The following is a 25,207-nucleotide window of genomic DNA, read 5'->3' on the forward strand; positions in this document are numbered from 1 at the left end:
AGCAAAGAGGTCAAGGGTCTGAGGGTCTCCAAAACTTTAAGAACCATCTCACAGAAATATGGCCCCAGAGAATAAATCCAGCTGAAGATAGTTCCAGAGATCTCAGTGATTTTGCCCCTAAAACACCAGCATCATGTAAACAAGCCATCAGCAATGACGATCACCAGTTTCTGGAGTCCATCAGACTAAACCATTTGCTGTGGCAGCCCATCTTTGGGAAGAACAGATGACTTCAAAAAAAATATGACTGTAGCTATTCCCTGAGCGATGTCTCTCGATCTTGAAAAGCAGAACATGTTTCATTTGACTTATAATAATTGCATTCTGTCTTTTAGCCCTCAACGTGTTAAGTATCATCATTTCCTCTGGGGATGGAAAGATCTGGGGTTAACAACTTTCTCTTTTAAAAATTCATAAAGGTGCAAACAAACAGTATTACATCCAGTGGCTACACATCGCAAGAAGCCAAGGGAGAAAGAAGGAAAAAAAAAAAAAAAGGCAACAACAACAACATTACCCCCCACAGGATACTTGGCAATTAACTCCAGCTATGTCAGCAATTTTTTGAAAAATTTCCTAAACATGGAGAAGGCTCATCTCACCATATGAAAAACAAAGCTACTGCAGTGACTCTCCCATGCATTACAATGTGTGTGTCTTACTTCTTAACCAAGCCGCTAATCACGCAAATTATTGCAACTAATTACATCTGAAGGTCTAATTAATTCTTTCAGTACCACATCATTTAGTACGCATTCACAACACAGCACCTGTTTTGAAAATCCTTGCAGTTAATTTGTTTATAAACAAACACTATTTGCATAAAATGTTTAATGAATGGTTTAACCGTTAGTACAATACTCCAGTTTTGTCTTAGTAGATTTGAGGTCACCAAAGGCCACGATAAATTAATTTTAAACTATACAAATTAATTTAAATAGAATGTGTGAATTTCTCATTAATAAAGAAAACATTTCCAACATGTTAATTAATATCTCTGTAACAGGCTAATTACTCTCTGCACAACAAGTACATCTTGCAAGCAAACCTTGAAGATTTGGGGGGCAAAGGAGTGGGACTGTTTTTATGCTGGGGAAAAAAAGGGCAATTCAGAAAAAAAAAAAAAAAAAAAAACAGCACAAGGCCCATTGACAGTGGGCCATTCACCATTTAGGACCAGGAAAGGAAGCCATTCCCTTATTTTAAGGATACAACACATTACAGTCATCCAGAATGAGAGAATTGAAAAACATTTCTTTTGCAGGTGCAGTTCTCGGCAAAAATGTTTAGAGGATGCCTGCCTTCTGGTAGAAACACACAATTAATGAAAATATTAGTTCTTCTGAAAGTAAAGTTCCCTCCTATGAATTTAGGGCATATTAGCTGTATTTGTGCTCCAATGGTAAATATGGATTTCATTAAACAAATCTGCATCTTAACACCAGAGTCTGAGACTCAGCCATTATCATTCTCCCTGTGGCAGACCATGGAAAGACACCTCACTCGGAAAGTAAAGAGGAACAACGTTATTGCTCAGCAGTGAACACAGCCCCTGCAAAAGCCATCTCTGAAATATGTTCCCAGCCCTAAAGTTTGTTTCTGATTTGCAAGCATTTTCACATTTGATAAGCACCTGTTGTAAATTTACATCCACTCAGGAAGTATTCTTATGATAGGGAGCCGAGCGTTGTAAAGCATATTTATATTCTTACCCTTGTGTGGCGTTGCCCCTTAATGCACAGGCTGATGAAGTGACTAGCTACCCAGGACCCAGAGGGACCTGCTATACCACCTGCTTCTCTAGGAATCCGCCCCTGCAGAGCCACTAGTTCCCTCCTCATGGAGAGGGTTTTGTCAGCATTGATCAGCAAGCACTTGGTTTCGTTTTAAATCTGTTCAATTTGGGGGCGGGGAGAGAGAGAGAAGGGTGTAGGGTAGAACAACAGAGAGACAAAGAAGCACAAATACAGACTTCACACTTCCCTGGAAATGCCCATATATTCCCAAGAAAACAATGGAAAAACTAAGTAAAAGTCCCATCCAAATAGCACTAGAGAAAAACAGGAACTCGCCCGGCCTCTGATTGGACCCAGATTTGCAGGGTGGTGCTGCAGTCCATTGAGGAACACACTGACCCTCTTGTCCCTCCGTCCCAATGCCCCTTTGGAGGGGCTAAAGAACGAAACTGTCCCAAGCAATCGTCCTTGCGAGGAGCCCAGTAGAGTAGGAAAACCTTTTTGCTTTGCTGTTTGGACACATAAATACCAGGCACTGTCATTGTCCCTGAGAGCCTCGAGGGGGTGGGGGTTCAGCACACCTGGGTTCCACTGGCCCTTGGCTCTACAACAAGGCCAAACATTTCTTATAAACCTCCAGCTCCACAGGAGACTCATGGAATGTTCGACTTCAGAAAGGGCAGGCACTTCCCACTCTTTTTTAAAATTCTTTTTAATTCTTTCCAAGTTTCCCACCACCAGCCCTGCTGTAAAAAATTCAGTGCTTAAGGGACAAACGTTTTATGAGTACAAACTGTGATGAATAAGCCATTGAACCTATGTCCGGACACAGATGTATGCCTCTTTACCCTGAAAATGTGGAAAAAATAAATAGATAGATAGATGATAGGTAGGTAGGTAGGTACATAGATATTGACTGTTGGCACGGCATTCCCGAACACAGGCCCATTTCCACATTGACTTGTTTGGGGAAAGATAGTTAGGAGAGAAGTGAGAGGACTTATTCCAGGTTCCAGCCCCATGGATCAGACATGGAGTGCAGGGTGTCCCCTGACCTGGCCACAGGGTGGGGGCTGGGATGAGAGGGGATAGTTTTAGACAAAAAAATCTTCCCTCCCAGAACAAGCAGGAAGAGGCACTCCACTCTGAAATACCAGGGTCAGAAAGCCCTGCAGTATGGCTGGAACCCGGAAAACCTGCCCCACCAAGCAGCCGCTGGCGCAGAGGCCTTGTTTACACCCAACTTGGTTCCTAACTCATTCCTAAAGTCGCTGGAGGCGCCCCACCAAAAGCATCCAGATTACACACTCCTGCCACCCCTCTGGCACGAAATCATTCCCAGATCCAGAGCCTGGCTTTCTCTCTGCCTATTAAAAATCACTAGCATTGCGCAAATAAAGGCGATCACCATGTGAAAAATTATCTTTTAAAATAGAGTTTAATTTGCATATAAGGAACGAGAGATTTATGACGAGCAACATCGTCCAGTACTGCATCTGCCTAGTATCAGTCGTAATTTAGATTGTTTGTGACTGATCTTAAATTCTAAAGCTGGGAGAAGATGAAGTGCTCTGTTGCTGTATTATTGTCAGGAGTCTAAGACTTACCAGAGATTTATTAGTAATCTTATCACAAACATGTCTCAAGTTTTTGCTTTTAATATGTGCCAAGCTCCTCTGAGGAATTGTCCTACTGCAATTATACTCCTCAATGCATGCATTCCAAAGCGTAGTTGATTTCCTTCCCAAAATAAAGCGACCTATCATTACACCACACCAGCTCTTGTACATTTTTCCTCTGCTACTTAATAATCAATGTATTCATCATTAAAATCTGAGCCCTGAAGCAATGGTTTTTAGCATATTCTAATGACTAGCGACTTGCAAATTACAATGACCTTTCATGTACATTCTGTAAGCACCTTGTTCTAATGTGTACTGTATTTATAGTTTGCCAATACAAACTAGCCAAAGATTGGATAATTACTGTAATCTATTAGCTCGATTGCTTTCCCTGCTCATTTATAGCATGTGCCACGCAGGCCATTTTCAAAAGCTGGCCTATCTTTCATCTCCCGCAAGCTCAGAAAGTAAGAGATAGTTCATCTTCACAATATACACACTTAGTAATGTCTTCAAGAGCAGCCCATCTCAGCTCAAGGAGGTTTCAAAAATAAAGAATCATCCTTCCTATTAGTGTCATAATGCTATTTGTGACTGACAAAAACCACCACTCCAAGAGTGTAAACTTTTGTTGAAGAATGTCAAGGCCAGTCCCATTTTCTGCCCATGACTCTGACCTCCCAATAGCGTTTAATAAGATCTGCTTGTTTCCTTGCTTTGAGAGAGAGAGAGAAAAAAAAAGATCAAGGCACTTCTCTTAAACAAGAAACCTCTTTTTTTTTCTCTCTCTCTCTCTCTAAGTCAATGTTTCAAGTAAAGCATTAAACTTTTTCTCTCTCTCTCTTTTTTTTTTTTTTTTTTTTTTTTTTGTTAGAATGTTCCTGTGACCTGGGAACCGATAAGAGCTATGTATGTGTGGAAGTATAAGTGCAGGTCGCCTTCTGACCCTCGGTGACGGTCTATTTCAGGCAGTTATGGATAGATAACATTACAGACACTGGTAATTAAAACAACACTAATTTTGTCTCCGTGGCCACGCTTTGTTGTTAGAAGCCATCTATCATGGCCTTCACGCATCACACAATGAGAAGACATTTGTCCACGTACATTGTGCTTGGTCAACGGTTTTGCAGATCCCCCATGTACCTGGACACCAAGGCACTTAAAGACATAGAGCTCTCATTTTTACTCTATTGCTCTGATTAAGAAAACATTTTGCATGCTTAGTCAAAACACGCAGCAATCTTTTCACTACGTAGATTCATGGGGGAAAAAAACAATGCTAATTCCTTTCCTTTTGAAAGAAAATAACAACAAAAAAAAAAAAAAAGAAAAGAAAAAAATTCTCTTTTGGATCGAAAGAGAAAGAAAAGAATCAAACATGGAAATATTTGCCTTCTCTGTAAAACAGAAAGCAGCCTAATGGAAAACATAATATTAGAACACACACATAATACAAAGCAGCCCCTTTAAGACTATGTATGTTTTTAACTCTACGTATTGTTGATTCTTTTTCATGCGTCCATTTGTTTGATTTATGGACACTCGATTTCACTTCACCTTCTGCTGCAAGAGCCACAGTTACATTAAGAGTGATAACAAGTCAAATGTTTTTATATTTGGGTAATAAAAAAGGAAAAAAATCCATTCCATAGACCCTTATAGGAAATTAGGGGTAGTCGAAATGCAAGATGACTAGTTTAGTTCTGTTGTAATAAACTAAAAGGAAACTGTAATGGTGCATTTCAAGGGATCTTTAACAAGTGACACAAACAAGAAAAGAAGCAGACAGGACCATTTAACTTCAAACTCCACCGAAGAGAGCTGAATCGCAGGCTTCCCCCAGCAAGCCCGCTGGCTGTTATGTGGCAGTCTTCATTTCTCAGCGGAAAAGACACCCCCTTGAGACTCTCCAGGCACCCCCAACTGCATTTTTTATCAAATGTCTAAAAGGTGGGAGCTGTTAGAATCCTTTTCTCTATTCACAGATGATCACAGCCCTTTTTCCCCCTTTAGCTGCAGACACACATGTAGTTTCAAATATTAGCTAGAACTCCAGCCCTTACCAGTCCCTAATTGCTCTCTCAGGGAAGGTATCATAAACGCAGGTATGGATGACACAGATGTAACTTCAACTTTATGCAGGCAGGAGTGCTACATCAAAGCTATTTGCAAAGTGACATAACTAGTTATTAAAAAGTACATTTTTATTATATTCCTTGGAATTTGCATTCTTTCAGAAAACCATGTATTTTTTAACGTAGTCACAGAAATGTTGGGGTAATAGACCGTTAATGGCATCTGCAAAGGAAAGGCACCTAAATGTTTTTAAAGCCAGTTTAATAAATTTGAGTGTTTCTGTCATGCAAGTAGCTCAATCATTTCAATAAGTTAATATTAGCAAGTCTCTTCTGCCGGCTGCTAGAGCAGTCCAGCTGCTGTCATTAAGCAAAAAGGCCAAGACAATGTGAGTTTATCTGGTCCAACCTGCATTTCTACTCCTGATTCTACTGAAACAAATGGGAAAGAAAAACTTACTGACTTTTGGCAAACTACAAAGGTTAACTCTATTCATCATGGAAGAACCCATGCTAAGTGCTTTCTATCTGTCCATATATTTTAAAGATTTAGAAGCACCTGGTAGTGTTCTTAGGAGGGGGGAAGGCAGGAGCTTTGGTCTCTGGCACCGTATGCGGAGGATTTCTGGTAGTTTCCTCTTTGTATCGCTGGTACTTAGGAAATCCTTCCTGGACTATAGAATTTGGGAAACAAGGTTATTTTTCAATGAGATAAAAAGCCAAAGCGTTTCCTTCTTAATACCTTTCCTGAGTCCTTTAAGGTTAGTGGCAAGGTCTGAAGATACTGTTAACCCTTGGAGGAGAAATAGGTCGATAGTTTCAGTGGTAGGAGAATGCAATTCTCATCACCCATATTGTAAGAGAAGGCTCCTCTCCCAATACCGATAAAACCTACCCCGAGAAGATTTCCAGAGACTGTCCGAAGCTAATGAAAGGTAAACCCACAGGAAACACCAGGTGAAAACAAACAGGCGACCTGGTTCTTACGTCTTAAAGCAACAGCTCCAAAGTTGAGAGCCCAAACTGCAATCTACAGCATAGCCTGACAGGGGAAGGGGCGAGGAAGTTAAGAATCTGACAACTGCCAAAACAATCCGAGTGTTTCCCAGCATCGGGTCGCACAGCGCACCGCACCAAACAAATCTTTTCACTTTTTATAACTCATTTGCATGAATTTACTTTTTTGCCTTAAGAGGTTGTTGTAATGTGTGTTAAAACACACAGTGCAATTTTATCTCCATAATATCACGAAAGAAATATTATGTTAGTATAAAGTTAAAAAAAAAAAAAAAAAAAAAAAAAAAACAAGAAAAAAGAATGCTGCGAGATCTGCAGCGCGACTGGCGGCAAAGCGTTGCTCAAAAGCGCCACCCAAAGGCGGCAGCGGGTAAAGGCATTCGGGGAGTGATCGCTTTTGTTAATTTCAGCAATCCGAATGTAAAAAATGACAGCGCCACGCAAGTTGACGGAGGCTTTTGATTGAATTGACTGATTGCCTCAGCTGCACCTGCGGAAAATTGATGGCAATGCTGTCTAAACCATTCATTAGGATTTGGAACTTTACGCAGATGAATGCTGGATTCATAAATTTGCTAGACATGTGTTGTAGATAATTTGACAAAGCACTGTTTTCAAATGAACATTTCTTTGACCTAATTTTATCAAAATCATGCAAAGGAATGAAAGAACATTTGTGCCTGAACTCTTTGGAAACAGCTGCAAGTGAGCGCTCTCTCTCTCTCTCTCTCTCTCTCCCTCTCTCTCTCTCTCTCTCTCTGCCCCCTCCCTTCTCCCTCCTTCTCATTTTTGTCTTTCAAATACATTTAAGTGAAATACATTATTTGGAATACCTCCGCTGGTACGATGTGAAATATTTGTTAGAATGATAATGCATTTTTTTTTTTTTACTGATTACAATGTTTCTCTCTGCCAGCTGAAGGAAAATTATTTTGAGGTTCCCCGAGCCCCACATTTGCTAAATTGAACACAAGTGGAAAATAGATTTTAAAAATAATAATAACGTCCTCTCCACAGACATCTTGGGAGGAACCATTTCAGTACCAACTGGCCATGCATTTCTGTGAGAATTATACTGCCTGCAGGCTTCGAAGGGAAATGAAATCCCTTTAAAATATTGACTCTTCTGGTCAAAAACGGTGGAACCAGAGAAAAAAATGATGTCTATACACATTTTATATAAGATTCCTGACTTGCTCTTGATTTTAATGTATCAAAGCACAATCAATATTGAATGAAGCTTTTTCTATGTGTCCAGAAAAAAAATAAATAAAAAGGTAGCTGGGAAGGTGGAGAGAGTACTGTTTTTATACCTGGCTTTGCTTAGCTGTGCGGAGGAAGAAGCTCCTGGGGCCGAAGCTGTCTCTTGGAGCAGCTATCACACTGGAGGTTTGAATTGTTAGGAAAGAGTTACATTTTTAGAAAAGAATACCTGGAACTTAAGATTATTTGAAATTCTTGCTTTAGAAATAGATCTTACTTCTCCAAGAAGGACTCTCTGCCTAGTACTTGGACTCTCCCCCAAAAAACCAAAATGAATATTTATTAACGTAAGAAGAACCTGGCGCAGGTTTGTCCGTGCTTCCCAATCTGCCAAAATGCTTCCAGATCTCTTCCCTGGCATTTAAAGGAAATCTATTTTTATACATTCACATGCATTTGGGTTTTACTACCAATAAGGTAATTTCTGATTAGGCATCTTGTGGTTTTTTTTTTTTTTTTTTCTCATTTTTTTTTTTCCTTTAAGAAACCCTACAAATACCTCAGGTTCTTATGTTAACCCCACACCTGGTGGAGAGAAAATACAGGTGTTAAACTAGGCTAATAGGTCTGATTTTTGCCAAGCATTTTTTTCTTTTCTTTTTTTTTTTTTTTTTTTTTTTTTTACTGTTCTAGTAGTTACATTGAACTGGAAAGCATTATCCAGACAAATCCAAGCAAGGCACTTTAAGGATGCTATGCCCAAGTTGCACAGAAAGAAAATTACCAAGTAGATATGTGAAAACCCCTAAATACAGAACAATCCCGGTTGTCTTCTAATTGCCACGTTTCATTGTCTAATGGGGAAAATGTGTAAAACAAATAACTGGTTATCAGGAGCTCTGAGCAATAAAACCAGAACATTCTTGCATTTCTGTAAATCACGTAACTCTACAGCCAGATTTGGAAAGCCTGAAGCTCCAACCACCCCAAGCTTTTTTGGATCCAATGTTTGCTTCAAATTCAGGGCAATGTGTTTAAAGAAAGTTCCTAGTTTGTTTTAGATGGCATTTGCAATGAGAATCCCAGGCCCGTAAAACCACTGAAGTCAAATATTCATTGACCTCACCAGCCCACCAACAAAGAGAGATACGGGCGCCGGATGGGCTGCACCGTCCAGGGGGCTGTGGGGGAAGCATGAGATTCAGCTCCCTCCTGTAAGATGTTACAATCTGATCTGTATTTGTGTGGGTGCAGGGAGAGGAGTGGGGGCTAAAATACACATACATTCCTGGTCACTCAGAAAATGCTCATGTCTAGAGTGACAATGACTTTAGGTTAACTCCTAGCTTAGCAGAATAGCGGGACTTGGACACAGTCAAGAAGCAAAAGCTCTGGGGACAAGGGTCTTTGTGAGCCTCTGATCACTTGTGCCTGATTCTTCCTCCCTTAGTGTCTGCCCTTCCAGTACCTCTGGAGTGGTTCAGTCAGGAAAGACAAGGAGAGTAACCCAAGGGCCACTCAGCCTGCAGAACTCACCCACGCAGGTCCCCTGCCTGCTCTGAGTAAAATCACGTAAGCCTGTGACCCTTGATGGAGATATACCCTCTTTCTTTTCTGTCGCCTTTACAGGACGCCTTTAGTGTCTACAATGAGAAAAAGGATTTCCTTTCCCGAGATGTTCAGCTAAGAATCACTTCGGCTAAGAATCATTTCACGGGGCAGCCTATGATTCTGGTCATTTCCTTTATTCCGATTGTTTTCAGAAGTCCTGCTTTGTGGTTATGTTTAAAGAATCTACACTTCTTCCACCTACAGCCCCTAAACCAGAGGAGCTTTTCGTTCCTTTGTCCCAAATGCTCAGTTAGAATCTATTTCCCCTTAGAAACTAGAATTTTTGAATAGGAATTCCCAGTAAAACAGAGCCCAGCACGGGTCAGGCGCCCCTTTCATGTGACTACCATCCTAGCAAACACTTGCCAGCTGCGGACTTTTATAGTGGTGCCCTGAAGCCCAGCCCACAGAGGAACTTCAGCCTCCTCCAGGAGCAAGGTCCTAGCTCCATCAATGCCTGCAACCTGTGGTAGGGCTACTTCATGGAGAATGCAGGAAAAGAAGGGCATGCACCCCACTTCAGGAGGGCAAGTTCTCATTGACAATGAAGGCTTTGCAGCATCCACTGCCCACTAATAGGTATATCATGTTCCCTCCAGCTCAGAGCAGTCAAGGTCTAAAGGAGGCCCTGAAGAAAACTGCGTTCCAAAAATAAAGATTTTGAGACAACAGCCAGGCCCCGTAGGACCCCTGGCCGGCCGGACTGACTGAGCCCCATCTCCAGGATCCCTTAGCCCGACCGATCACTCCCTGCCTCTGGGGCCCTCACATCGACTGACTGCTCCCTGCTGCCAGGACCCCCAGACCAACTGACTGCGCCCTATCACCGGGACCCCAGACCGACTGATTGCACCCGGACTCCAGTATCCCACAACCACACCAAACACACGGGACTTCCAGGACCCCTGGGCAGACCAACTGCATCCCATCTCCAGGACCTCCAGCTGACCACGTCCACCCCTGAGCTGCAGCTCCCCATTTGCCAACACATTTGGAAGCCAGAGCGGCCATCTTGGATTATCCTGGAAGCCGTAGCTCCGATCTTCAGGTGGGGCAAATCCCATCCTGAGTCACCTGCTGTAGGCTTGAAGCTCATTGTCAGGTACCTCTCATACATCAGGCTACTGAACACTGGGAGGTTTCATTAGTATATGACTGCTATACAGTAGATTTTCTTTTTTTTCTCCTTTTCAAAAATAAATAAGTACATACATAAATAAATACATTCATACACATTCATACATACATACCTACATACTTGCGGGGTTCCAGGGACGGGTCTGGCAGGTGTATGGTGCAGACAACACAGGTGGTGGGGAAAGAGTAAGGGAATGAAGAGATTCACCTTGAAAATCTGGCCCCACCTCCTCAGAGAAGCAAATGGCTGAGAAGTGGTAAAGGTCAAGGCTAGGATCTGGGCCCCATGGGCCTTGTTGGCCTTGTCCAGGCTAAGCTGCTTCTCAAACTATGTGACAGCTGTGCTCCATTGCAACAGCTGGGGTGGTTTATCCATTTCCCATTCCAGGTGCATGAAGAAGACGGAACCAATTCTCCATGAGTCTGTCATCTGGGGGTTAGTTAGCACCCATTACTGGGTTTGTACTGGAAATAAGAAGATAAAAATGACAGAGCTTCTGTCCTCAAGGAGCACCCAGTTGAACAGAAAGAGTGACAGTGAACGGGCCCTGGAGCTGTCTGTGTGTCAGCTATGGGGATGGCCTTGTGCGGGACCACCCACACTCTGGTAGCCCCTCCCTTTGTGCCAGACAAGAATGGCATTAACAGAGACCCCCACCTGGACTTTCTTGGCCTAGGGCTGTACTGTGTCGTGCCCTGCATAGACACACAGACACACATTTCTTACCACTCCCGAAAGAGAAAGAAAGGGAAAATAAATCACTGAGAACAACAGCCTCATGAGGTCCCAAATCTCACCCAGTTCCATTTTCAGAGGCGTTCGGCATCTCTGAATGCCACAGGAGCGCACTCCTAGCTGAGGCAGGTGCATGGATCTAACTTTCCACTCCAGCTGTCGCAGACTGTGAGGGCGCTGTGCCGTGGACCCTTAACACATCAACCTCCAGGGACTGGGATTTTTTGCACCTGGTGGTCCTTCCAGAAGACTGAAAGGATCGTGTTCTCAGGAGCAGGACTGCATCCGTGCTGAAAGAACAAGGCCCGTGGGTAATACAAAAGATCCCACCTCTGAGCACCGTAGCTGACATTCTGCAGCCCAGTTGTCACTTGTAACAAACCCCAGCTGGCCACACAGTGAGGGGTGGCCAGGCTGTCCAAGGCAATGGCCAAAACAGCCCAGGAAACAGGGAACATTGTCCCCCAGCAGACAGCAGGGTTGTGTCGACACCAGCAGTGCAGGAAGTGTTTGTAAAGTCAGATGCGTACCAGACCAGGCAGAGAGCCCAGGTGGAGAGGGCTGCCAATGGCTGGGGGCTGCGGAGGCCTGGGGAGGTCTGCACCATCTAGAGATCCTTGATTCTGCATGGACCTGAGACCTGGGCTCCCAGCACTTCCCATCATCCAAAGTCAGAAATCCAGATAATTATGTGAACTCTCCCAATTATTAAACCTTAGCTACAAATTCCTATTTCTTTTAAATAATAAGACAACCATTTAATAAATAACTATATATATATGATGCATAAATATACATATTTACATATGTTTTATAGGGATAGATTGGGCTTCCCCCTCCCAGACACCCATTTTATGTCTCTGGAACAACTAGGTCCTGGAGGGTCCTCTCCTTTCCCCCAAGCCAGGGACTACCACCTTAAGCAGATGGGACTGTTGAGCCAAGGGAAAGACCTTGGGAAGCATTCAGAATGATGCTTGCCACGGGCCACAGGACTTGTCTGCAGGACCAGGTCCTTTTTTCAGAGTGCAAAGGTTTCTTGGTGGAACTGATTCTCTGACATCCGGGGCCTGTTTTCTGGGCAGAGGCCCCAGGCATTCGGTAGAGAAGACAGATCCGCCTAGCTCCCATGGTGTGCCACGGCCTCTCAGGACAAAATGGCCTGCGGGAGATTCCCTTGTATGCCCCTGATTTCTACTCATCGTTTCTCTGTGGAAGGAGGAAGTTTTAGCCCTCTGCACAGCAGCCTCTAACAGGGTGATACCTGGGTGATGTGAGCTTCAGTCTCTGACAACATTAGCTTTCATCAGATTGTCCTTAGTATGGACTTACCTATTGATATTTATAAGTAGAGAGTGAATTAAATATATTGAAGTATTTTGATATATATATTGTTCTTTTTATATATTACAAATGTATTTATACATAGATATTCAATAGATACAAACAAATTTATATATCAAGTTCATATTCTTTAATTTATTATGTATTTATTTATATTTTACATATTCAATAGATATAAATATAAATAAATGTATTTAAATATACATTATTCTTATGTATTGTGTATTTAACAGATATTTATAGAGTTATGAAATAGATATAGATATATTAAAAATAGCATTTAAGTACATCTTACTATTTTTATATATTTTATATTTATTTATACTTATACATAGACATTATATAGATATAATATAAATGCATTTAAATACATGCATTTAAGATATGCATATGTCTTTTCTATATTACATTTGATCATGAGCATACATAGATATTAAATAAATATGAGGATAAATATATTTAAGTATATGTATTTCTATATTATATATTATTTAAATATACTCTCTTTTTTTTTTTTTGGTCTCTTCTATTTTCTTGTTAACATCTACAGATTTAGCCCAATGTAATAACTAAAATATCACATTTCTCCAAATGGATTTTCACGTATGGAAATGTGATCACTGGGGCTTGGAGGGAATCTGTGTGCTCTTGAGTTCCCTGATTCATTGACCTCCGATCTCAGCAAGGGAAGCAAGAAGCTGGAGACATGGTACCTCCAAATCCTTCACAAAAGGAGGAACACCAAACAAATTCTTTCTTATTCTCTGGTGAGTATCTGTTAGTGTGCACATCCGGGAGGGTCTGGCATCGTGTGTATGTGCAGATCCTGTTTGAGAATGCCAAGGTCCACGTAGTGTCATTAAAAGAAATGAGTGTAGCCCTTTGGCCGTCGAGGTGAGAGCATTTTGTCGGTTTTTTTTCAAATTGCTATTGCTATATATAAACGTAACATATAGCAATAACCATAGAAAGATACTGTGCCCTTGTGTATGGATAATTAAAATAGGAACATCTCCGGACTAAATTAAAATGTGTAAAAACCAAATCCTTATAGCATCCATGAAATTACAGAAGCTACAAGTGAATCACTAACCCAGGGACGAAGCATTCCTCTCATTACTTCATGAACCTCTTCCGTGATCACAGTTTTACATTTTCACAAATCTACATGGTTCTTTTTATGTCACCAAATATCTCAGCTCACTTTTACTGCCCTTCTTATATATAGATGCTAGTTGGTAACAGCATGCAAACCATCTCCATCATTTAAGAGAAACCAACACTTCCAGTGTTTCTGATTGACGCTTAGGACTACAAATTATGAACCGAAAAATTTGAACAGGATATAAAGAGATAAATTATACCTTTGTGAACAGAAAGAAAGAAAAGGGCATGTTTTCCAGTATCAGAAAACCACAACCCACAGATCACAATCTGTGAATTAAGAAGACCCGCATACCAGAGAGCCTGTACACAGATTTTTGCCTTAACCCATGACCTGCACAGTTGTGTGATTTCCCTCCACAGAGAGCTCCGATATGCCCTTTTCTCCTCTGTACTTTGAGCGTAAGAGGTGTTATTACCCATAACTTTTTATTTAAAGGAATTGTGCAGCTGGGAAAATGAATGAATTTAATTATCAATGCAGTGTGAAAAAAATCATTAGAGCAAAAGCCCGGAACGCTACATATTAAAAATAAACAAAGGCTATTAAAAAACAGTTCCAAAAAAGAATGTCAGTTTTTCTTCAATTCTTAAAATGTAAATACCAAAAAGAAAACCATATGTAAACATCCATAGTTATAGAAGAAATTACTCTTTAAGAAAATGTTAAATGACTGACTGGATCATTTAACTTTAAATCTATACTTTATGTGGCAGTATAGGAAGGTCATTTGATTGCTATGCATAGAAAAATGAGAATTCTAATATGTTCTCAAAGTTTCACCTTCATAAGACAAAATTTTCATTATAAAATTTTATTTAATGGTGAGCACACAGAACTTCTTCCTCGACTGTACAGAATGGCACTTCCAGACAGGAAGCTTGTCTTGGATTTTTGAAAGGTGATGGAGCTATGTCTTTTAACTAATTTTTTTTAGTAATAACTATATTTAAATTCCCTCCATGACTGGTTAGTGGAAACTCTGATTTAGCCAGAGTACAGGGGAGAAATACTCAGCAAGCCTCCCTGGTTGGTGATGGCTGTCACAAAGCAGGATCTCCAAGCAAACAGAGATGTTATTTGAAGTTCAGGATTTTCTTTTTGGGAACCAAATTGGACCTGTAGCTGCCCAAACTCCCATGGGGTATTTACAGCAGGGCCATTTGCAAATGTCAATCAGGAGAAACCCAGGCAGGATGGGTGGGAGTTTAACTGCTTTGCACAGAGAGAGGCCATGGAAAGATAGATCCATCCAAAACAGAGTGTAGTTCAGCACCAGTCTATCTCCAGTAAAACAGAGAGCAGGAGGCAAATCCCATAGAAGTGAGCTCCTGGAAGCCAGGATGACCCACTGGGAGGGAAGAAAGAGCAGGGTGCCTTCTTCTCCACCAACGAGGTAGCCCCACTTTCTGACCATAGTCACAAGAGCTGGGACACTAAAGAGAAGCAAAACTGTTGAAGAGTGTGTAAAGATGCCCACTGTCACTGAAACAAGGTTATTTCTGGGCAGTAAAGAATCCTCTATAGCCAGTGAGAGAATGGCCAGGAGATGCCAGGTGTCCTCAGCTCTACTCCAGCCCTTTGTGGACCACGGTCACCATTTTGTGGCTGGAAAAGAGATATGCGGGTTGAAACCCACATCAGACAATGGTCACCGGTCAGCATCATGAAGTTGCCCCTGCTTTTGTCAAAAGCTTTGGTGTGTGCAAGGCGCACATCTCTTCTCTCTGTTGGGCTCCTCTGGATATCAGGTTCCAAAAGAAGGTCCGATGGAACTTAATTGTGTCTCCCAGCCTCTTTTTACTTGGCTGCCTGACTGGATCACTGTCAGAATTTGCACAGCACCTACGAATCTCCTCTCTGAGCTTCAGTAGTCCCCTCTGTAAAGCCCAGAGCATTGGATCTGAGGTGCACATGGCCCAGGTCCTGTAAATGAGATCTTAGCCCCTGACAGATGAGAGCCCTTTGGGAACTCAATGAAAGCTATGGAATTTTCTCCTCTGGGGGAAAAAATGCAATGTGGCTTACAATTTTAAGAGGTTTGTGGACCACCCAAAGCTCACACATGGACCCTATTAAGAGTCCCTGAACTGGCTCACCCATGAGTTTAGTAGCAAGGAAACTGAGGCCCAGGATAGAGGACAGAGTTTCCCAAAGTCACCCTGAGGTTAATTTGCAAACTGGGGCGAGAGAGCTGTTTTCGTACCTCCGTGGTGGAGCCTCTACCTGGGCTCTGTTGCTTACGGTACCCGTCCCCCCAGTGAACAGTTTTCGCACTCCCCAGGTACGGCTACCTTTCTGATTCCCCAGGTGGGAGTTTGCTATCTAGCCCCGCAGGTCATGCCCATTCCAGAGCTCACCTCCCCAAGCCAGTAGGGATGCGGGAAAGACAGGTAGAATATGGAGCCATAAAAGGTGCCATGCATGGGTTGTTCCCCAAAGATAGGTGCCATCAGGTAATCCCTAGGTGGCCACATCTGGGAAAGGGGAGCAAGTGAGGGATGACAGGCAGAAAGGGGTCACCTGTCCCTCCCCCACAGAATAAGTGGCCCTAAACTGTTGTTTCAAAATATACATTCTCTGTCTTTAAAATAAAAAAAAAAAAATGTGGAGGAGGAGGAGGAGGAAGAGGGGAAAAAAAAAAGGATGCTCAGGCTAGATAAATTCAGAATGATTTGAATACATTACTGTAGTTAAGTTTAGTACATAAAGTACCAGGGAATGGCTCTGCCGTGCATTTCAATGAAGCCCAAAATAATGAGGCTCGAGCTGGGCTGTTGCAGCTTCGTCAGAGCGATTCTGCCCTAATAAGTGGGAAGGAGGTGTCCACGGCTCCCTGCCTATGAATTGTCCTCATGAGATTTGGTCCAACCTCCGAAGGGAAGGTGGACTTCAAAGAGGCGAAAAGCAGGGCAATCGAGATGAGAGGTTTGCACACACCTGTAGGGAAGGATGAGCTATGTAGGTCATTTCCTGTCTGAACCAACCTTCGAGTCCCTCGAGGTGCAGCCAGAATCTGTCCCCTACCCCCTCCAGGTCTTGCAGAGCAGGGGCTGGTGTGGACACAGAGTCGGAGCAGCAGGAGGGCAGCCTCTGACCTGCTTCTCCCAGTTCCCCCTTCTCTCCTCCCTGGACTACCTTTCCACCCCAGCCTGGGATCACAGGGAACACCTAACAGTGAAATTAACAAAGGGACTCAGAGAGCTCCAGTTAATTCCTTCCAGGACCCAAGAGAGGAAGGAGATTAAGGAGAGAAGGCAGGAAGGCATGAGAAGAAAAGGGAAGGACAAGAGAGAAGGGAGAGGAAGAAAAAGAGAGCCCAAGTCTCCCAGCTGTGGCCGCCCAGGCCCTCTGAATAGAAGATGGGATGTGTGGCTATCTCCAGCATTTCCGGGACCCAAATGGCTAAATCTGCAAGAGCTAGGTGAGAAAAGACTGACTCAACAGCTTCTGGATGAGTCATGTGTTCCAGAAAACATCCCCAGAGTCGACATCCAGGTTGTAAGGACAGACATGTCTCAGAAAAGGAATGCTAGAAAAAACGGTGCCCATCTGTGAGAACTCATAGCCACCCAGTCTCTGACTCCATGAGCATTTGATACCCAGAAAACTGGAACAGAAAGAGCCGTGAAGCCCGACCTGATCCCTAGCCGGTGACAGAGCCAGGTTCCCTGCCCAATCTGTCCCCAGCCAGGGGAGCTCAGATTGTCTCTCAAGTGAGCCCAGCAGATGTTATTGAGCTTGCAAATAAAGGGCAAGAGTTCCCAGCTCCTGTGTAAAGGGAAACCCACAGACTGGGGGCCAACCTCTCACGGAGAAAATAAAAATAGTTAAATCCGTAGAATCAGCCTCCTTTTCTGTTCTCTGGATATAACTTGCTCCTGGACTTCTGTGAATAGTTAACTGAAAAGCTGTCGGAGTGGACATCTGTTGTTTTTGCCTGCCCAGCCGCTTTCCTCCTTTTACTGGAAATAGCATCCCAATTTTCCTTGAGGAATCACTCCTCCCCCATGCTCCATCCATGTGGTCTTGGGTGGAGCTGAACCCCCACCCCCAGCTCCAAGGATAGGCAAGTGACCCAGACCAGGACAATGAGGACATCACATCCCACTGACTGGCTCTAGGTGGGGATAGGACCTAAATCAGGAACAGCCTGACTCAATACCAGGTCTTTGTGTAGAGACAGAATCATTTCACTAGAGTTTCTGAGAAGATAGATGAGTGTTTGGAGCTGCTGGCAGCCATCTTGTTACCACAAAGAGAAAGTCCAAACTGCCTGGAAATGAAGTCAAGGCAGAGGACGCTGAAGCTAAATCCCGCTGACAGCACTCTTGCCCCTAGATCTAGCCATTCCTAAAACTCTCTACACCCTGATATTTTAGTTACAAGAGCTAAAATCATCTGTAATTTGATAAGCCTATCTGATATGGGCTTCTGTACAAGGACTTGACTAAGATTGTTGCTTACTGATGGACCGATAGACACATAATACATCTTAGTCCATTTGCGCTGCTATAACAAAATACCCAAGACTGGAAAATTTATAAAGAACAGAAATTTTTTCTCACAGTTCTGGAGCCTGGGACCTTCAAGATCATGTCTTCAGCAGATTTGATTAGTGAAGGCTGCTCTCTGCTTCCCAGATGGTTGGTTCCTTGTCGCTCCATCCTAGGGAGTAGAAGAAGATCCAGTCTTCACAAGGTGGAAGGAAGAAGGACTAAGGAGCTAAACACTGTGTGAAGTCTTTTTTTTTTCTTTTCTTTTTTTTTTTTTTTTTTTGAATGAAAACCTCAATCCCATTCCCAAGGGAGGAGCCCTCGAGGCTCAATCACCTCTTAAAGGTCCCACCTGTTAAAATTAGCTCACTGGCTGCTAAGTTTTACTACCTAAGGAGGGGACACTTTCAAACCACAGCATAACGATTCCTATGAAGTCAGAGGACCAACAGGATGCAGAAGAGTCCTCTCTAGCAGGTTCCCAAGGTCTCCAAAAAGAAGTATATGCTGGCTCAATTGCATTTTGAGGATGCATTGTGACTGAAGGACTCTTTCCCCAGGATTATATCAAGCTGTGAAGTATTCACAGTTTTAAAATTACTCATCAAGAGCTGGATTTTTTTTTTCTCCTCTGCTACCTTAGTTACTGATTATTTCCAGATCCATCAGATACACAAACTCTTGTTTTTAAAATGCAATCAGCACACCCACGCGCCCATCTATAGATAGTAAAGAATAGGTAGCTGAAGCCCCTGGAAGGTAATGCTATCACACAGGATGAAATGGAGAGCATTACAAATGTACACTCAGCAGGAAAATACTATTTAGCTGGTAATTCAAGCTGGGGATGAATAATCAGCTCATTTTGAATAATGAACCAGGAAAGCACTGCCATTTGGAAAACTTGGGGTCCATTCTTGCCTTTGAAAGCCTGGTGTGTCTGTGTCACTCTGATGCACAAGGTCACCCCTCCTTGCAGAGAGCCCAGGCCGCTGTCTCCAGTCAGCCAGCCGTAACCAATCGGAGACCACCCAGGCAGACTCCCTGTGCTCCAGGTCCTCCTCTGGCTCCAGTAGTTTGGGGACCCACACTCAGACCTCTCATTTCTCCAAATGCTGGCTCTGCAAAAGGGCAGGAAAGTGCACAACTCTGTGGTCTCTGGCTAGGTTTAAAAGCCCCACATGTTGACTTCTTCTTTTCTCCTCTGTGCATTGGGTCCCCTCATTGGGATGCTCATGGCCAGGAACTACAGGATCCTTCCAATTTGTCCTGGCATGGCTCCAGAAAATGTCGGGGTGGATTGTGGACAACGTAAACTTAAGACCTGCAACCAGCTACTTTAAGCATATACCGGGATTGCATTAGTACAGGAAAACATTTCAGAAGAGAAAGGCGTGCAGGACTCAGTCATAGCTGCTCCTGACCTATTTTGAAGAAAATCACTCCTTTGTAGGTACGAAAGTGATCTGTTGCATGTGGTATACCTTGTCTTCTTTTTTAGGCCAGCATGGAGATATTCTACATACTTAACATCACCCTTACTGTACTACCTGGCTGGCTGAGTCACCAGCCTCTTTAAGCACGAGTCCTGTAACCTCCTCATAGCTGTTGACTCTCTTGAGCCAGAAGCATCCCAGACCTAATGCCTGCCAGACCAAGGAGTCCAAAAAATCCATGCATCTGGGCTGCGGCCCTGGGCTGAAGCCATGCCCATCCAAGAGCAAGAATCTCAGCCTCCAAAGGAAGATCTGGAATTTTATTCCCATGAAGCACTGACCTAATCTTTGCATTGAGACTGCTATTTACATTAAAATTGGTCACATAATGAAAAAAAAAAGTAGTTCATTAATATGCTAAGAAGTGCTAATTTGAACATTGCTGAAAAGCAATTGCAAATTCCATTTTGCAACTTGCAAATGTGATGCAGTGCAAATTAGGGCTGATGGACCCATCTTCAGCTACTCAAACTTCATCTGATGTTTCTGAGCTCCCCAAGCCTCAGTCGCAGAGATTGGCTTCAAGATCGGTGGGGTGATTTGTCCTTCATAAGGAAGAAAGCCCCTGCCTCCTCCTGGTAATGGGTGGCCAACCTCTAACCACACTATGCAGACATGGGGGAGTCAGAGGAAGGCCATCACAAAGGGGTGTGTGGAAATAACTTGAAAGAAAAGAACAGGAATGACTCAAACTGTTCCCACTTGTCTTCTGGAAGATGCAGCTGGACTAGATCCACAACTTTCATCCAAGACAACCCACTCCCCACTCCCAGTCTGAACCTCACTCACAGTGGTGACCCCCAATGTTCTATGGACTCAAGTTGGTTTGAGGTGCAGCCTGAGCCACCTTGTCTTAGTAGGAATCAGAGGCAGCTTTGGTAGAGGTTGGCCATTGGACTTCCAGGTGCAGATCTTTTCAAGGAAAATGGAACCCTGGGGATTGTGCTGGACTCAACTCTCCCTTCCGCCCTCCCATGAACCTCACTTTGCCTACACAGAACTTGTGTGAAATTAGTTCCCAAAGTCAACACATACCAAGAAGTTGATGTGGAGTCAAAAAAATACCCTTGAAAGTCTCTTAGTCTAGCACAGCAGTGGAGACCAACACACCATCTCTTGGTAAGAGCATGTGGTCAGCTTTTCTTCCATCTTGGTTGGCCATTCTTTCTTTGGTTGAGTACCAGATGAAGGAGTTGGCCTGCCTATGGGATCGTACTGGTTTTTTTTTTTTTTTTATTTTAAGTGTGTATCTAAGAATCCATGACTCACAGCAAGATGCCCCACCTCTGGGAGGCACCTACCAGAGGTGCCAAGGGCCATTGCCACGGTCATCCAGCTGCAAGGCCTACAAAGCAGCAGCTTCCCCAAGGCTTCACAGCCTTCACACCACTCCAGGCTGCTCTCCCGGTGAGCAGCTCCCCCACCTGGCTCCCACTTTCAGGGCAGGAATGCCTTACCCATGACCAAGTACTTATCAAGGGTTTCCTTCCTTCCTCTTCCCAAAACAAAAGGAACAAGTAAAGAGACAGAAGAAACTGATTGGTGTGTCTCTCTTAGGAAACACCTCCAGGGGCAGAAACAAGGTCGACTCATAGTCACATGATCATGCAATGTCCTGAAAGGCATCATGTTATGAGGCATCCCCCAAAGCTCATGTGTGAGACAATGCAAGACAGTTCAAAGGAGAAAAGATTGAATCATGAGAGATGGAACCTAATTGGTGGTTTAATCCACTGATGGATTAACGGGTAGTAATTGTAGCAGGCAGGGTATGACTGGAGGAGGCAGGTCACTGGGGGTATGACTTTGGGGTTTATATTTTCTCCCTGGTGAGCAATCCCTTCTGTCTCCTGATCAGCATGTCTGAGCTCCTTTCCTCTGCCACACCCTCCCACCATGATGTTCTGTCTCACCTTAGGCCCAGAGCTGTAGGGTTGACTGACCAGGCCTGAGCCTCTGAATTCATGAGCCAAAGTAAACTTTTCCTCCTCTACGTTGGTCTTTTCAGGTCGTTTGGTCACAGCAACCAAAAAAACTAACTAAAACACATTGAAAATCTGGCCCTGATGTTCCCGTGGGGCCAAAGCAAAGAGGAAAACAAACACATTAAGAAGGACTTTTCCATAAAACTGAAAAGGTAATGGGTCTGCTTTTCCTGCAGCTGCAGCTTAAGAGAACTGTCTCTGGTGGGTCCCCTCCAAGGGAATGGACTGTCCTCAGCCATAGGACTATGAGAGATTTAAAATAATGCATTTGTCAGAAAGGTTTCCTGAAGTGTCACTTCACAGAAGCCTGTGACAATATGGGAAAGAAATTCCATGAGGTAGCTCCCCGCCCCAAGGCAGGGCTTCACATGGACTCAGCTCTCTCAAGTACCTGTTGGCTGGTGGGTATTTCTACTCAAAGACAAAAAAGGAAGGAAGGTACACAGGCCCGTCCCCACGTCTGCCTTCCAGTGGCCTCTGGGACTCCAGGTGCCTCTCCAGCATTCATAGTGATCTCAGTCCCCCAACGGGGCTTTAGCACCTGGACAACTCTTTCAAATCACTCAGGTCTCTTCTCATTATGTCCCCTGGCAAAGAGGCTTTCTGTGACTCTAAAGCTATCCGTTTCATGGTGTTTACAATAACCTGAAATCACTTTTCTTACAGTTCTACATAGAATATATACTTCATGTGGGCACACACTGAATATCAAGTACTAAAAATTTCGCCAGACATGTGATAAATTTTTAGTAAATATTCGTGGAAGAAATGAATTGGTACCAAATCCTGTTATGGCATGTCCTATGGGCCAACCACTTCTAAGCACTTTGAAAGCATTAATCCTTATTTAACTCTCAGGGCAGCCCTTGTATGTAGACTCCATCACTAACCCATTTCACAGGTGAGGAAACTGGGGCACAGAGAGGCTAAATGATTTGTCTGAAGTCACGTAGCTACTGAGTCATAGGACTAGGGTACAGAGTCAGACCTCTTGATCACCACGGCCAATGTTTGATTGAGGAAGGTTACCCAATGCCTGGTGAGCAAAGTTTTAATCTCTTTCCTGAGTCCATAAATCCAGACCCAATGTTCCTCTCATTATTGCTGAACACATTGTCTGAATCTGGAGATAAGCAGCCTAATTCACTTAAATTCTTTCTTTAACGTTGTTGGTTTTAGCTGAAATGCAAAGTGCAATGCAGAGGAGCCCAAGCAGCGTCGCTGGAGAGCCTGGGATTAGTTCATTAATGGGTTTGGCAGCCACCCATGAGGGAGCCTAGCACTAGGAGCTAACTGCTTCCGGCCACGTGCCACTTACAACCATGCATTTCCAAACCAGCCCAACATGCGTGTCACCATGAGAGATGGCAGCGTTGAAGAAATGCATTTTTCATTTATGTATTAGTAATACCTAATATTGAATACCATCACTGTAAACAATGCAAAAAATAACAGCATTTCTCATGTGTGTTCTAAACCAGCCAACTACCCCAAGACCCGCTTTGCTCTGTAGCCAGCTGCTGACTGTGGGCACCTCATGGAAACAGACAGGCCTGTCTGGGCTGGCCTGGCCCGGCCTCCGTCAGCCCTCCCAGAGCCCACCATGCCCCAAGCCTAGAGCAGGGACTATTGAAAACCTCTCCAGTCCACTAAGAACTCCTGAAAACGGAATGCAGACCCTGGGGAACGCCCTGCGTGAGGTCCCAAAGCAGTCCGCTTATCCCTAAGACACGTGCTCTGCTGTGACGGTTTTGAGTTTGTTGTGGAACAAACTCTCCAGAATGACATCCAAGATGCAGTGTCACTGACTCATTGGCAAATAGAACTCAAAGGAAAGGGGTAAGGAGACAAGTGCCCCGGCGTCCATCATCTGCTCTGTGCACATCAGCTCTGGCCTCCTGAGACTCCCTCTCTCCCCAAAGCTACCTGGAGCATTTGTGTGCCTTCTCTGCCAGCTGGCTTCGGCTTCTTCCAAGGATCAGAAACGACCTCCTTAGGAGGAGAGTAGATAATGCTGTCGTAAGAAAACATCTCGGCCTGAGAGAAATCAGCTCAGGCTAACACCAGAAGTCGAGTTTCCACACCGTATTCTGTCCCGCCATGCCATAAGGCATCAGTCTCGTAACCTTGACTCAGGTGAGTTCACAGCTAAAAGACAGATCCACTTTCATCATCTCAGAATAAAATCCGGTTTCTAGATTTACAAGCTTGAGAATCAAAATTCAAGCTGAGACAAGGTTATCTCTAACAAATGCCACCTTATAGAGACAGCCTCTGGGAAGTACCCTCCTTCCTCACCCATCCTCAGGAGGGGCCACCTTGAGGGGAGAAGGTGGGCAAGGATAGCATCAGACACAGCCTAACAGCGAGGATTCTCCACCCTCGCTGCATAGTGGAGTCAGCCAGGTCTCACCCCAGCTATTCCTATTTAATTGGTCTGAGGTGCCACCTGGGCACCAGGGATTTCTAAAGCTATGCAACCAAGGTCGAGAACCACAGAGTAGGCTTGGAAGCCCTCCATCTAAATCAAGGCCCCAGGGTAGAGAGAAAAAGCAACTCACAAGGGCAGATCAGAGGCCTGTGGAGACGGGAGATTGACTTCCACCAGGGAATCCCCCTATATCCTGCTCCACCACTTCCTCCCTGAGTCCCCCCGGAGGATGGCACCTCCTCGTAAGTCAGACGCTTGTGTCAGCTACCAAGAATAACTGCTTGCCCTCACTGAAGTTCGTAACTGCCTTCCGATGCCAGTTGGAGCCTGTAATTAGAATTCACTGCAACTCCGGGGACGCACAGCCCATCCACAGCCAGGACTCCGGTGGCCTCGGTGTGAGCCGGGTGATTTAAAACCTCGGTGGACAGATTCGCCCCACCTAACATGCATCTCCTGGTGGGCTGCCCCCTCTGATGTCCACTGGGGAGGAAATGAATTACAGTCTCGGATACAAGACGGAGAAGTTGCAGGAGGAAGTCACAATTATGCACCGACCTGGATGGGCAATTTGAGAAGAAGGTGACAAGGGAAACTAAATCTGTCTCCCTTTTGTCCTTCAAGTCTCCTTCCAGAAACCTCTCCCAGCACCCACCGGGCCCCCTTGCAGCCTGCACGGCAGGACAGGCTTACTTACAAACCTCTCTCAGAACGCCAGGATGGAGACAGCATAATTAGTCTTCACTTTCACAAGTAATAAATACACACAAATTAAAAATACATTTGTACCACTCATTTTACCCGCACATAGATCATAACATGTAAATACACATTCCACTTGTCTTTCGCTAATCATTTACTTTATATTCTCATGTTGGCCAACAGGGCACACAGCCACCTTCCTATCTCAATATCATGAGAATGCTTGAAAACAAAAGTTTTCATTTAAGATTAAATGAGGGGCAATTGCCGAAAACAGTGGAAACCATTGGAAAAATCTGTGAATCCCATGCCTGGTTTCCTCCTATTTGCCAAGCTAAATATTTAAGGAAGTTTCCTTGTCATGAACAATCAAAAGTTTTTGGAAAGTTGAATCATCCCATGAGGAGAACTGTACAAATAAGAACCAAATTTGGAAACTGAAGACTCG

The 25,207-nt window shown here is 43.9% G+C and overlaps 1 long non-coding RNA gene across 2 annotated transcripts in view; it reads right to left on the minus strand.

Annotated features, from left to right (window-relative positions):
* The window catches only part of LOC306648034, a 32,945-nt gene extending 14,626 nt beyond the window's left edge, over positions 1 to 18,319 (minus strand). Inside the window, exon 1 of one of the 2 annotated variants that reach the window (XR_013760253.1) lies at positions 18,218 to 18,319. This is a non-coding gene — a long non-coding RNA (uncharacterized lncRNA). Of the gene's footprint in view, positions 1 to 1,712; positions 1,892 to 18,217 lie in introns of those variants that run through there. The other variant, XR_013760254.1, reaches the window with a different exon arrangement.
* Positions 18,320 to 25,207: the final 6,888 nt, after the last annotated feature.

The sequence above is a fragment of the Sciurus vulgaris genome (assembly GCF_902686455.1).
Source record: "Sciurus vulgaris genome assembly, chromosome: 17".
Classification (NCBI taxonomy): domain Eukaryota; kingdom Metazoa; phylum Chordata; class Mammalia; order Rodentia; family Sciuridae; genus Sciurus; species Sciurus vulgaris.